Source organism: Daphnia pulicaria, chromosome 5 (assembly GCF_021234035.1).
Source record: "Daphnia pulicaria isolate SC F1-1A chromosome 5, SC_F0-13Bv2, whole genome shotgun sequence".
Lineage (NCBI taxonomy): Eukaryota > Metazoa > Arthropoda > Branchiopoda > Diplostraca > Daphniidae > Daphnia > Daphnia pulicaria.
Window position 1 is genome coordinate 3,638,972 of NC_060917.1, and position 10,504 is coordinate 3,649,475.

A 10,504-nucleotide genomic window follows, 5' to 3' on the forward strand; every position below is an offset into this window, starting at 1 on the left:
TTTCTGAGCCGCCGCTCTCCCTCGTCTATAATACACCGGCCATGCACGGCAACCGTATCGATCCGTGATGCTCCGGTCCGCCGTTCGTTCTCCAGCACCAACTCTTCTCTTTCTTTATTACGTTTGAAAACATAGCGAGCGGGATGTTGGATAGATACAGGGACCCCGAACTTATCGTCGGGCAATGTTCAGAAGCGTGCACTACTCTCTTCCGCTAGTCTTGCACTTTCATAACTACATAATAATAATATGACGATCGCAATAAATTGCAAAGAGCCCGCGTCCCACCCAATATGGATGTTTCAATTGCGACAATTCGACTGGAACGGACGCCGAGTCGACTGCCAGTGTGTGTGTCCCCCATTGAGAATACATAAGGAGAGAGATAAAAAGAGACCAAGAAGTAAAAGAAACAAACTGGGAATGTGCATAAAGGCCCCCCATTCGTTCGTATGTAAAAGAAGAATTTAATGGGTTCAGCGAGTAGAGTAGTCATCATTAAAAAATAATAAGAGAGATCTAACAAACTTCTTTCAAATTTCTTTTAAATGCCTTTTTCTATATATGTGAGCTTATATAAAACGTTTCCGGTAGGATGCTTCCCAATACCACATTTATTTTTTTCCCCTCTTTATCTCTTGCTCTTCTCCGTCCTTGAAGGTTATAATATGATTGCTGTCATCGAGCCGCGATGAACGAGCCTTGGCTTTTTTCGTGTGTTGACTTCATCTTCTGTACGAGCTGCGCTTGTTTTTCTTGTTTTTCTGCTCTTGTTTTCTTCAACCGAAAACAATGTCAGAAAGAAGAGAGCTAGGCCATTTTCTACTTTTTTTTTTCCCGACCCAATTCAGATATAATAGAAGTAAAAAAAAAATGAAATGGTTCCCCAAAGCGGCAAATATCGGTCGTCGCGTGCCGGGAGCGCACACACACACTTTCCGCTGATGTGTGTCTACTAAGGTGTTGGGTGTATTTTATATTTTACATGGTGCGCGCCGCGGTGAAATGCATAAAGTGCAAATCGTTTCTTTTGACATAATTTCTCTCGCGGTGAGAGTCTGAAGCATCAGCTGCCTCATAGATTTCTTCTTTCTTTCCTTTGCTGATCTCTTTTTTGGCCGAGGTGTACATATAAGGATTCCGGCGGCGTTGAAGAGGAGAGAATGGAATTGTGGAATGGTTTACGCTCCCGTGAGCTTACACCATATGTGAACAAGGCGGCGGCGGCAGGAGGATATATATGTACGCAGAGCGCGAAGATATGCACACAAGGCGTCGGAGATAGTAGACGTGTGCGCGCAGGCAGTTTGCTACTACTGCATTTCTTTTATGTGTAGGAGAGAAGTTTGGTTTTGCTTGGGTTCTCTCGAAGAGAAGATGGCGAGATAACAACGACAAGAGCAACATCTGCCCTTTTGTGATTTTAATCAAAATAATTATCTGCCCCTAAAGTTTACTTATTTCATACGCCACAACTTTTCTTTATACCTACATCTCAAACAAAAAAAAAAAAATGATTTCTCGGGAAAGTCTATTCTGAGCAATCGTATAGGATATAATATCTACGTCATCGGACTCGATCTCGACTCGCGCGGACGTAAAAAGAATTACGAGAAAAGCGATTCATTTAATTTTGATTAAATTAAATATAGCGCAGTTTCAGAGTGACCGCGTATGCGATTATATTCGAGTGTTCATAATCTGAGCTCAAAACCTTGACAAAAAGAAGAAAAAAAAAGATGGCTGCGTTGCATTTATAAGCGATATTAGAGGCGAAAGTATCTAGTGAGATAAGCGAGCAAGAGAGCGGTGCTGTGATGCTCCAGTCCTGTGCCGTCATTAACGAGTCCCTGAAGCAGTCTGGATATTATCTTGATACTCGCATCACATCTCGTCTGCGTGAGCGTCTGTTGGGTGAAGGTAAGTCGCCGCGTCTATAAGACGACATGGCAAAAGAAGAAGACGAAGGCGAAGAAGAAGGCGAAAAAAGAATGCTGGCATATACACTCTATACTACCGAGCACACAGAGAGAGCGAGGGCCCAGATATGGGAAAACATGAACGCAGTGACGCATGATCGCACCATGGGGAAAACATCACTCTCGGAGATTCATTCCAAACCAGCCGGGTGAACCCCCCCCCCCCCTTCCAGCACGGCAGCTACCGTACACTAGATGCGCTACATATCAGAAGAAACTTTAGCGTTCAATGAACCGAAAGGCAGCTGATATGAAGCCCACACCGCACACAGCATCGCCCACCACGCTCATCTCCTTACTCGCAAGATTTTCTCCCTCTCAGCAGAGTGTACAGGGCGGCGGCTATCCCGGCCATATTTTTCTAAATATTTCTAGCCCAACTTGTATTTCTCTGTAGGAGAAAGAGGAGCTGCAAGGTGCAGCAGCATTAGTTTGGGGAGAAAAAGAAATGTCGCACCCACCCAGTTTTGCCTCCTACAGCTCCTGTGTGTACACTGTTTTTCATCTCTGCTCTCTATCCAGCGCGTCTATGACGTGTGGGTGGGTCCTGGGCGGGGGTTTTGCTGTGTCTAACGTTGCCAAGTCTAAAGTGAGAGAAAGAAAAAAGAATAAAAAGCTCTTTTGCTTTTCGTCGTCTGTGGCACTCCTTTTTCTTCTTTTTTCCAGCACGCTCTCTTTCATATATTCCGCCCAGCCATGCAACTGCACGCCATTCGTTTGCTGGCTCTCCACACATCTAGTAGAGATAGATAATATATATATATATACCGCCATCCACAAGTCTATACGTGAAAGGCCTGTCTGGGACCCTATCCAATTAACAAGTTAGGTTGGGAGAGGAGGGAAAAGTTTCGGGCGATCATCCTCGAAATCTCTGCGTCGAGGCCAGCGTCGTCTATACACAGAGTATAGGTTACAAGTCGTGGAATTTGATTAACTATTCGAGAAAAGAGAGCGAGAGAGCTAGCTAGCTGTTGGGAGACACAGCAGCAGCAGCATAAGAGTTCTTTTGTTGCTACGCGAGCGGGTTAACTCCATTCGCCAGCGATTCTTCGTTATACGACTGTGCTATATATGGCCAGAGCATATATATATCATCTCGTGGGACTCTCGACTTCTTTTCTTTTTTTATGTATGTGGATATACATCTAACGCAGTTGAATGTGTAACCTTTTTTTATTATTTTCTCTCGATTCACTGATGTGTGCTGCTGCTGCTGCTGCCACTTTGGTCTGTATCGTGTGGTCTGTGCCAGGCTCTAGGCGAGTGCGATAATACGTGAGACAACAGTAGCTGCAAGAACAATAACCGGTGTATATGTTACACCCGCGGTACCAACTATGCCCGCACGATTATATGTAGAAACTGTTAATAATATAGTTATTAGATATTATCTCCATCAGCTGATGGGCTTTTTTGTGCGCTATATCGACACGTTAGACCATTTTTCGGCGTAAACTTGGGTTTCCCATTGTACCTTTTCGGAGAAAATCGAGAGACAAATAAGAAATCTAAGATTTCATTCAACTTCTTTCCCATAGTGCTTTGTTGTGCGCCCGTTTTTATAGAAAGTTTACCTTGCCTTATTCGACTTCTTTCCAGATAACACAGCGCACCGCTTCCAGCAGGCTGCTATCGTTCCACAAACAGTATAAGAAAACTGAGCTTGTGTGTATAGATACAACTTTTTTGCGCCAGATCGTAGCAGCAGTCTAAAAAAAAAAGAAACTGCTGTTATATGGTAAGTGCGGTATAATATTTAAGGTGATGTCAAAGCGGTACGCGGGTGGGGTAGCGCGCGTGTGTTATTGACTCCCACTCCCGAAAACCAACCGATATTTGAAAGAAAAGGAGTTCACCTTGATCCGGTAGTATAGGTACACATATTTTGATGAGTTGGGCTATAGTGTTAGAACCGACCGCCTGCGCCCCCCAAAACTGATGGAATTGCATCGACCAATCGTCAAACACGCAGTGTGCGGGTTGCCCCAGATGCCAGCAAACACACACACTTTAAAAGCTAAGGCATGTTGTCTATGCAAATATTATGTGCGGCTTCTCCGCAGGTTTCACCGTTGTTTTTTTTCCGGTTTTTATTTTTTTTTTTCTTCGGGACTTAGAAATTGAGGTGAATAAAGACATGATGAGACATTGTATGACACGCCCCAATTGTTACATTACAGCACACATCACACGGAAATAGGGTCGGCATATAATATGTAAACTCACGATTCGCTTTTTGGGTCACATAGTCATGTGCCAATGGACAACAGTTGTATCATAATCCTCAAACACTATACGGACGTGTGTGCCACGCTATCAGATAACTGGCACGCGGCAGAGTGACGAGCCAACACTCCAATGTCATTCGATGGCAAAGACAATCCGAAATCGTTTACACCACTCCGTTAAACAGAGAGTGTTTATTTTCATTTGGGTTATTGCTATTGTAGATGCTGGAAATGGAGACCCATATGGAAACATCAAATATTTGACGTTATCAGAGAACGAAGAAATTGATTTGAATGAATCTATTGCTATTTTCCCTGGGTATTGCTTATTATTTTGAATATTGCAACTTTTTGGCAAAGAGAAATAACGTATAGAAATGTCTAGTGATGCGAGAGTTGCAGCAGAGCTCAATCAATTTCCAGACAAGGATGGATTTGGCAATAAGGGTTCGAAAAAGCTAATATTGAACTATTATTTGAATTTCTTTCGATTAAAAAAAAAAGTTATGAGTTGACGTGTGTAGGCCTATACACGCAAAAAACAACGGCTGACGTGATGACGTCACGTCAACACATTTTCACACAAGTGTTTCCACAGTCGTACGCATCTGTGTGTGACAACACAGAACGAATAAGACGGATTTAGAAAAAAACAAAAACTGATGGCGTGATAGCGCGCTCGAACCAAAGACGAATACACAAAGCCATGTACAAAAGATATACCGATCAAGAGGAACACGCGAGAAAATTTGAAATGGAACTCGACTTTGTCTGTATATACGCATTGTGCTGCTGCTGGACGGAATGATGCAACATACACATCACGCGGGCATTTTCTATTTCTGCATTTCCATTTATTTGCCATCACATCCTGATAGATGCGAATGGAACGCGGACTATCTCTCTGATCGAGAGGTTTCTATCACAAAGTGGGAAAGTGAGTGAGCGTTCACCCCCTCGATACTGGCGCGGACGAGCGAACCTTTGAAGCTGTTTGGTTGTTCCTCCAGCGCTCCCCTCCTTTTCGTTTATATGGCCAGTATCGGTTTCCTCTGTATTGTCCTGCGTTTGTACACGTTGGAATTTTTATTTATTTTTTTTTATTTCTGATGTTCCTCTACAAAGGCAAATGGAGGAAACACAGGGCGAAGGAAAGAGAAATGCGGTGCGGATAGCGAACCGTTGCCGTGCGCTTTGAAAATGTTGAATAGTTGAAGGACTTTTGACTGCGCCTCAGTTTCGCATTCTTGGTGGTTTCAACTGGAAGTGGAGAAGGAAAAGTATTTCTGACGTATTCTATCAAGCTGAAACCCTTTGCAGAGATCAAAGAGTTTAGACAGCAGCCATAAAAATGCCGATACATCTTTGAAGGCTGGCAGCTTTAAAACGGAAAACGAACGAACGAACGAAGAGCTTTAGTCGAGTTACAAACCAAATCTTGTTCATGTAGACTATAGAATTGATGGAGACGGACTCGAAGGAAATATAAGAACAAGTCTCTGTGTTCGGTCTGCTGCAGTAAGAGTAAGCCTACCTTAACAAAAGGCGTAGCCTTAAAAAACATCATATGTTTATTTATAATGTTTTTTACCGGTGTACCTACGCAATGCAATAGGCTCTAGCTAGCCTACTGGGGGGCAATTCGAGAGGCTCCTATATTTTCCGATTGTATTTCTTTTCAAACTTTTCATGCATATGTGCGTAAAATGAATATTCGCAAGTCGTTCTTTTTCACCCACTTTCAATCATACATTTCCTTCATAAATTCGTCAATTAATTTTGAGCCTTTTTTAAAATTTAGTTGAGTCATCGCCAGTTTGAGTCAAGTTACCGACAGCAGCGTTCACATAATTTCTTGAAATTTTTTTTTATTAAAGCAAATGACAGTTGATAAATTCGAATGAGAAAACCCTAGTAGTACGCGAGTGGTGTATAATCCGGTTTAGTTATACCAAAACGCACTCTGTGACTCAACTCAAACTCTTTAATCTTTCTTTTGAATTTGGGTTTCTCGCAGGGATTTTGTTATTTCTGACGTACCGTCATGCACGATCAAAAGTGCCTTGGAATGGAACTTTTACGTTATATGACAGCAGGGCCATACTCTTCCTACTAAAACGAAACCAAAAATTCAAATCTAAAATTTTTATTGATTTCCCGGCGGCAACCTCCTGGAAAATTAATTATAAATACTGAATGCGAAAATTACGGATTTATATTTTATTGGAGGGGGCAGGGGATTGATCAAATAAAATATTGATTTAGACCTGCAGATTTATTCTCAGAAATTTGTCATGAAAGGTGCGCGTGCAATATCGTGCAATATAAAACTTTTATTTTGTAATAATTTATTGTTTTTATCCACCGATCAGCGGCTGAAAAATAAGGTGGTTAATCTAACATATGTAGGCGTAGGCTGTAGATGTTTTTGGTCCCAAATAATCCTACCCCACCTCCTACACACAAACTCTATAGTGCATGTACTTATAACCTATCAATAATATTCTTAGCAACACAAAACTGAGATTTTCTGCTCTTATATAGTCACCTTTTAAGAATAACCGTTTTAATTCAACATGAAACATTCTTTATAATCAAAAAATAAGTTCAACATTTCCCAGGAGCTAGAAGCCAAGAAAGATAGCATTGTGTAAGCTTTTAATGAATTTCGTCGCTCAGCTCGCTGGCTTTATGCCAATTTAAAAAAGAAACATCATTACTTTACTTTGAGTCGTAGATTGACGGAGGAGAACTCTGGCTGACAAGAACGTCAGAATTAGACAATTTTCTCGCGAGCCTGATGAGAGAAATAGCTTCTTAGAATTGTAGCCGCCAGGCATGCATGTGTGACTGAAGAGCAAAGACCTGATTGTGTAGATTGACAAATTTCCCATTTTGATCGGGCCAAAATGGGGATAGAAGAAGCGCGAAAGTCGTTGCAGGATTTTTTCTTTTTTCAAAATTAATAAATACAAAGAAAACCAAGGAATATGTAGATAAGCCCCATATCAAAACAAATCACTGGACAGTATAATGAGAAAATATCGACTCATCAAAGATCAAAGCTTTTTACACAGGTAATGCGCGACTGTTCCCGACGACCTAGACGAAAAAGATCAATCACCTAGTAATAACTATTGCCCTTTCATTCATATTTCATAGCCAGCCTTACTATACAGTGATGGCTCTTGTGCACTTATCGAATTCCTCGTGGCTAATGCTCGAGGTGCGCTTAGATGATGATGAAACCATCAAAGCATTGTGCATCGATGCAATCAAAACGGATAGCAGTTGCATCCGAACCATGTAATCAGTGTACATTAAGAAAGATAATGATCCCTTATGATGTGATTTCTATTTCCACTGTAGTCATTTGCACACGGCTAGCGACGGTTTAATAATCCGAGTATGGGGTTCTGCTGCATGGCGATGATAACCTTCGCATTTTGGGATTTGGAAATTGAAACACGTTTGCTGATGCGCTACAGTAAAAAGATTTAAGATTTAAAAATAAGCGCAGGTTGCGCACCGTTAGATTCACACTTTTCTCCACTTAGCCCAATACATTGTAACACGGTGCTTCATGTAAAAAAAAAAAAGGAAAAAAAAAATTAAAAGTATAAGTTTCCATTATTGACATTTTACAGGTTAGGCTAAGTATAGTCATATAATGATAAAGAATGGCATCAATAATCGCTTGGCTATATTACACAGTATGCAGGCTATTGTACTTTGTAAAGCTAACACACCATCCCTAGTAGAACAAGATATCTTTTAGATATCTTTCAGACAGGAATACATCTATTAGATAGCTATCTTATAGATATCTTTGCAGTAGTTAAATGTCATCTCTTGAAGATATCTTCTTTAAGACATGTACGAGACAGCAAATTAATAAAGTATTTACTATTTACTTATGCCTTCCTAATATTCCCTTCTCAGTATTTCTTTCATTCTTTTGCAGTTTTTACTGATTTCAGACACTTTTATACTGATATTTCACTTATAGAAGCTTTGTCTTTACCGGGATTTGAACCCGGATCAACTGCGTGGCAGTCGAATGCGATACCAGCACGCCACATTAATTATGTATGTTTTTTCTCAGTTTTGAGAGAATAGTTTGTTACTTTATTGATTGATGAGAAAGCGCTTTTATATCACACATAAGTAAGGTAATTATCTCTTAACGTACGCATACAAATTTTTCTTCCGGTTTGTGGTGTGATCTAACTTTTAATCTTTTTAAGTGGGGTTGTTATGTACGATATTAGGGTACCTTTTTTAAAATACATTCTTAAAATGTCATGCACATTAACAGTTATAGTGCAAAATTTTTATTTACGTACATATTTAGCGTGTTTTCTAATATTAGTCTGACTAAGGATTTTTCCGAGCAATTTTTCCCAGTTGCTAAATGTAATGAATCTATTGAAACATAATTTTGTGGGGTCCCGGACATTCAGGCCAGTGACGTTCAGGCCAGCGACGTTCACGCCAGTGGCCTGAAAGTCCCCGGCCACTGGCCTGAATGTCCAAATCCTTTCAGGCCAGTGGCGGCAGTAGGTAAATTTTCATTTTCAAAGTCTTGAGCGGTCTTGAGTCTCTACATAGGCCTACCCTGTTCATTTAAGACTAGAGTTATTAGGGTAGTAGGGTGGCTATACTTTACTGGCCTGAAAGTCCCCTGGTACTGGCCTGAATGTCTCCCGTTCAGGCCAGTGGCCGGGGACTGGCCTGAATGTCGCTGGCCTGAACGTCACTGGCCTGAATGTAACACATCCTTTGTTAGTATTTAAAATCAAGTCGCAATGCATGTTTTTCGCATATTTATAACTTAAAATTGAAGAAATTACATTTGATAATAAGCCTAACTTACGTTGGTTTCACTTAAACAAATTTGCTTTTACAAGTTGTTTTTCTGTTCACACAAACTGAAGAAAGATATCTTTTATGAGATATCTTACAGATAGTTACCATCTATCTCGAGAAGATATCTAATTACATATATCTTCTAGATATCTTTAAGATTTCTTTATTTAACGAGACAGTAATAAGATAGGAAGATATCTTAAAGATATCTAGAAGTTATCCTGTTCTACTAGGGCATAGAACATACGGGCTTTAAGGTATACAATCATATTATTTATACAGACCGTGCAATCATGTAATGGCTATTCTATTCTTTTTAGCGTTTCTGAAGGCGGTAGTTCATAATCATAAGTCGTGGCATAACAAAACTAGATAAGCACTTGATGTGATGGAAAGAAACATATTACTAACTAGTGTCACGTCCACAAAGTGGCCATCTACCAATTGCAAAATCAACAGGGAACTGTTTTGTTGCTTAAATTCAGGAAAATATTAAAATACATCATATTATACACGGCAATCATTTAAATGGAAACCCAAGAGGCTACTTATTAAGCTATGCTGACCAAAATATAAGAATGGAGAACCGCTAACATTATTAAATAAAATTAGCATTATAGGAATAAGGTCATAAGGTTTCATAGTTATTTCTTTGCAGTCTGCTGTATATAGTAAGCTTATCTAATACTTATTGCCTATGGGTGAAAAGGGAAAATATGACTATCTGCACACAGATCGAGCGGCGAAGTCTGGCCTATATCGGATACTGTATAGCAAGTAACCAATATATCAATTCGTGTACCCGTTTCTCGCCAATCTGGCGTACATGTACTCTATTGTGTCTAGAAACGTATGGCCATATGCATGCCCTATCGTAAAATGAACTCGGGGGTACATTCGGCTGTATTGTGGAACGAAAGGCGAGAGAATGAACAATTGCTGTTACATCAATCACTCACGCTTCGTGACTGTTACGATCTCACGTGGGACCTTTTCTTATTTGTTGGAAGTAATCAATAATTCAGTGAACGCCTAGCAATAAATCGCTTTGATTAACTGCAATCAAAACGGCCACACGTATAACACATCCGCCGCCTTTATAACAAAAGAACAGAAAAAAAAGGAAAATCAAGTTCTAACTTTGAGTAGTACTGAAACTACAGGGAAAAAAAAAGATTCCACAAAAGATTTATTTCAACCGAGAAAATTATGAATATTCGGTGATAAGGTACAACGCAAATAGAGAGCCATGTCAAAGACCTTCGAGGAAAAGAGAGACTCAAACTAGTTGCATGTGCGTGATTCTCACCAACTTCTGAGGTTGTTTGTGCATGCCCACCTGATTTCCGACGAGTTGGTGCATTTAGACTATCTGCGCCGCAAGTCAACTTCAGCAAGATCACTCCATCACTTGGATCATTTTTT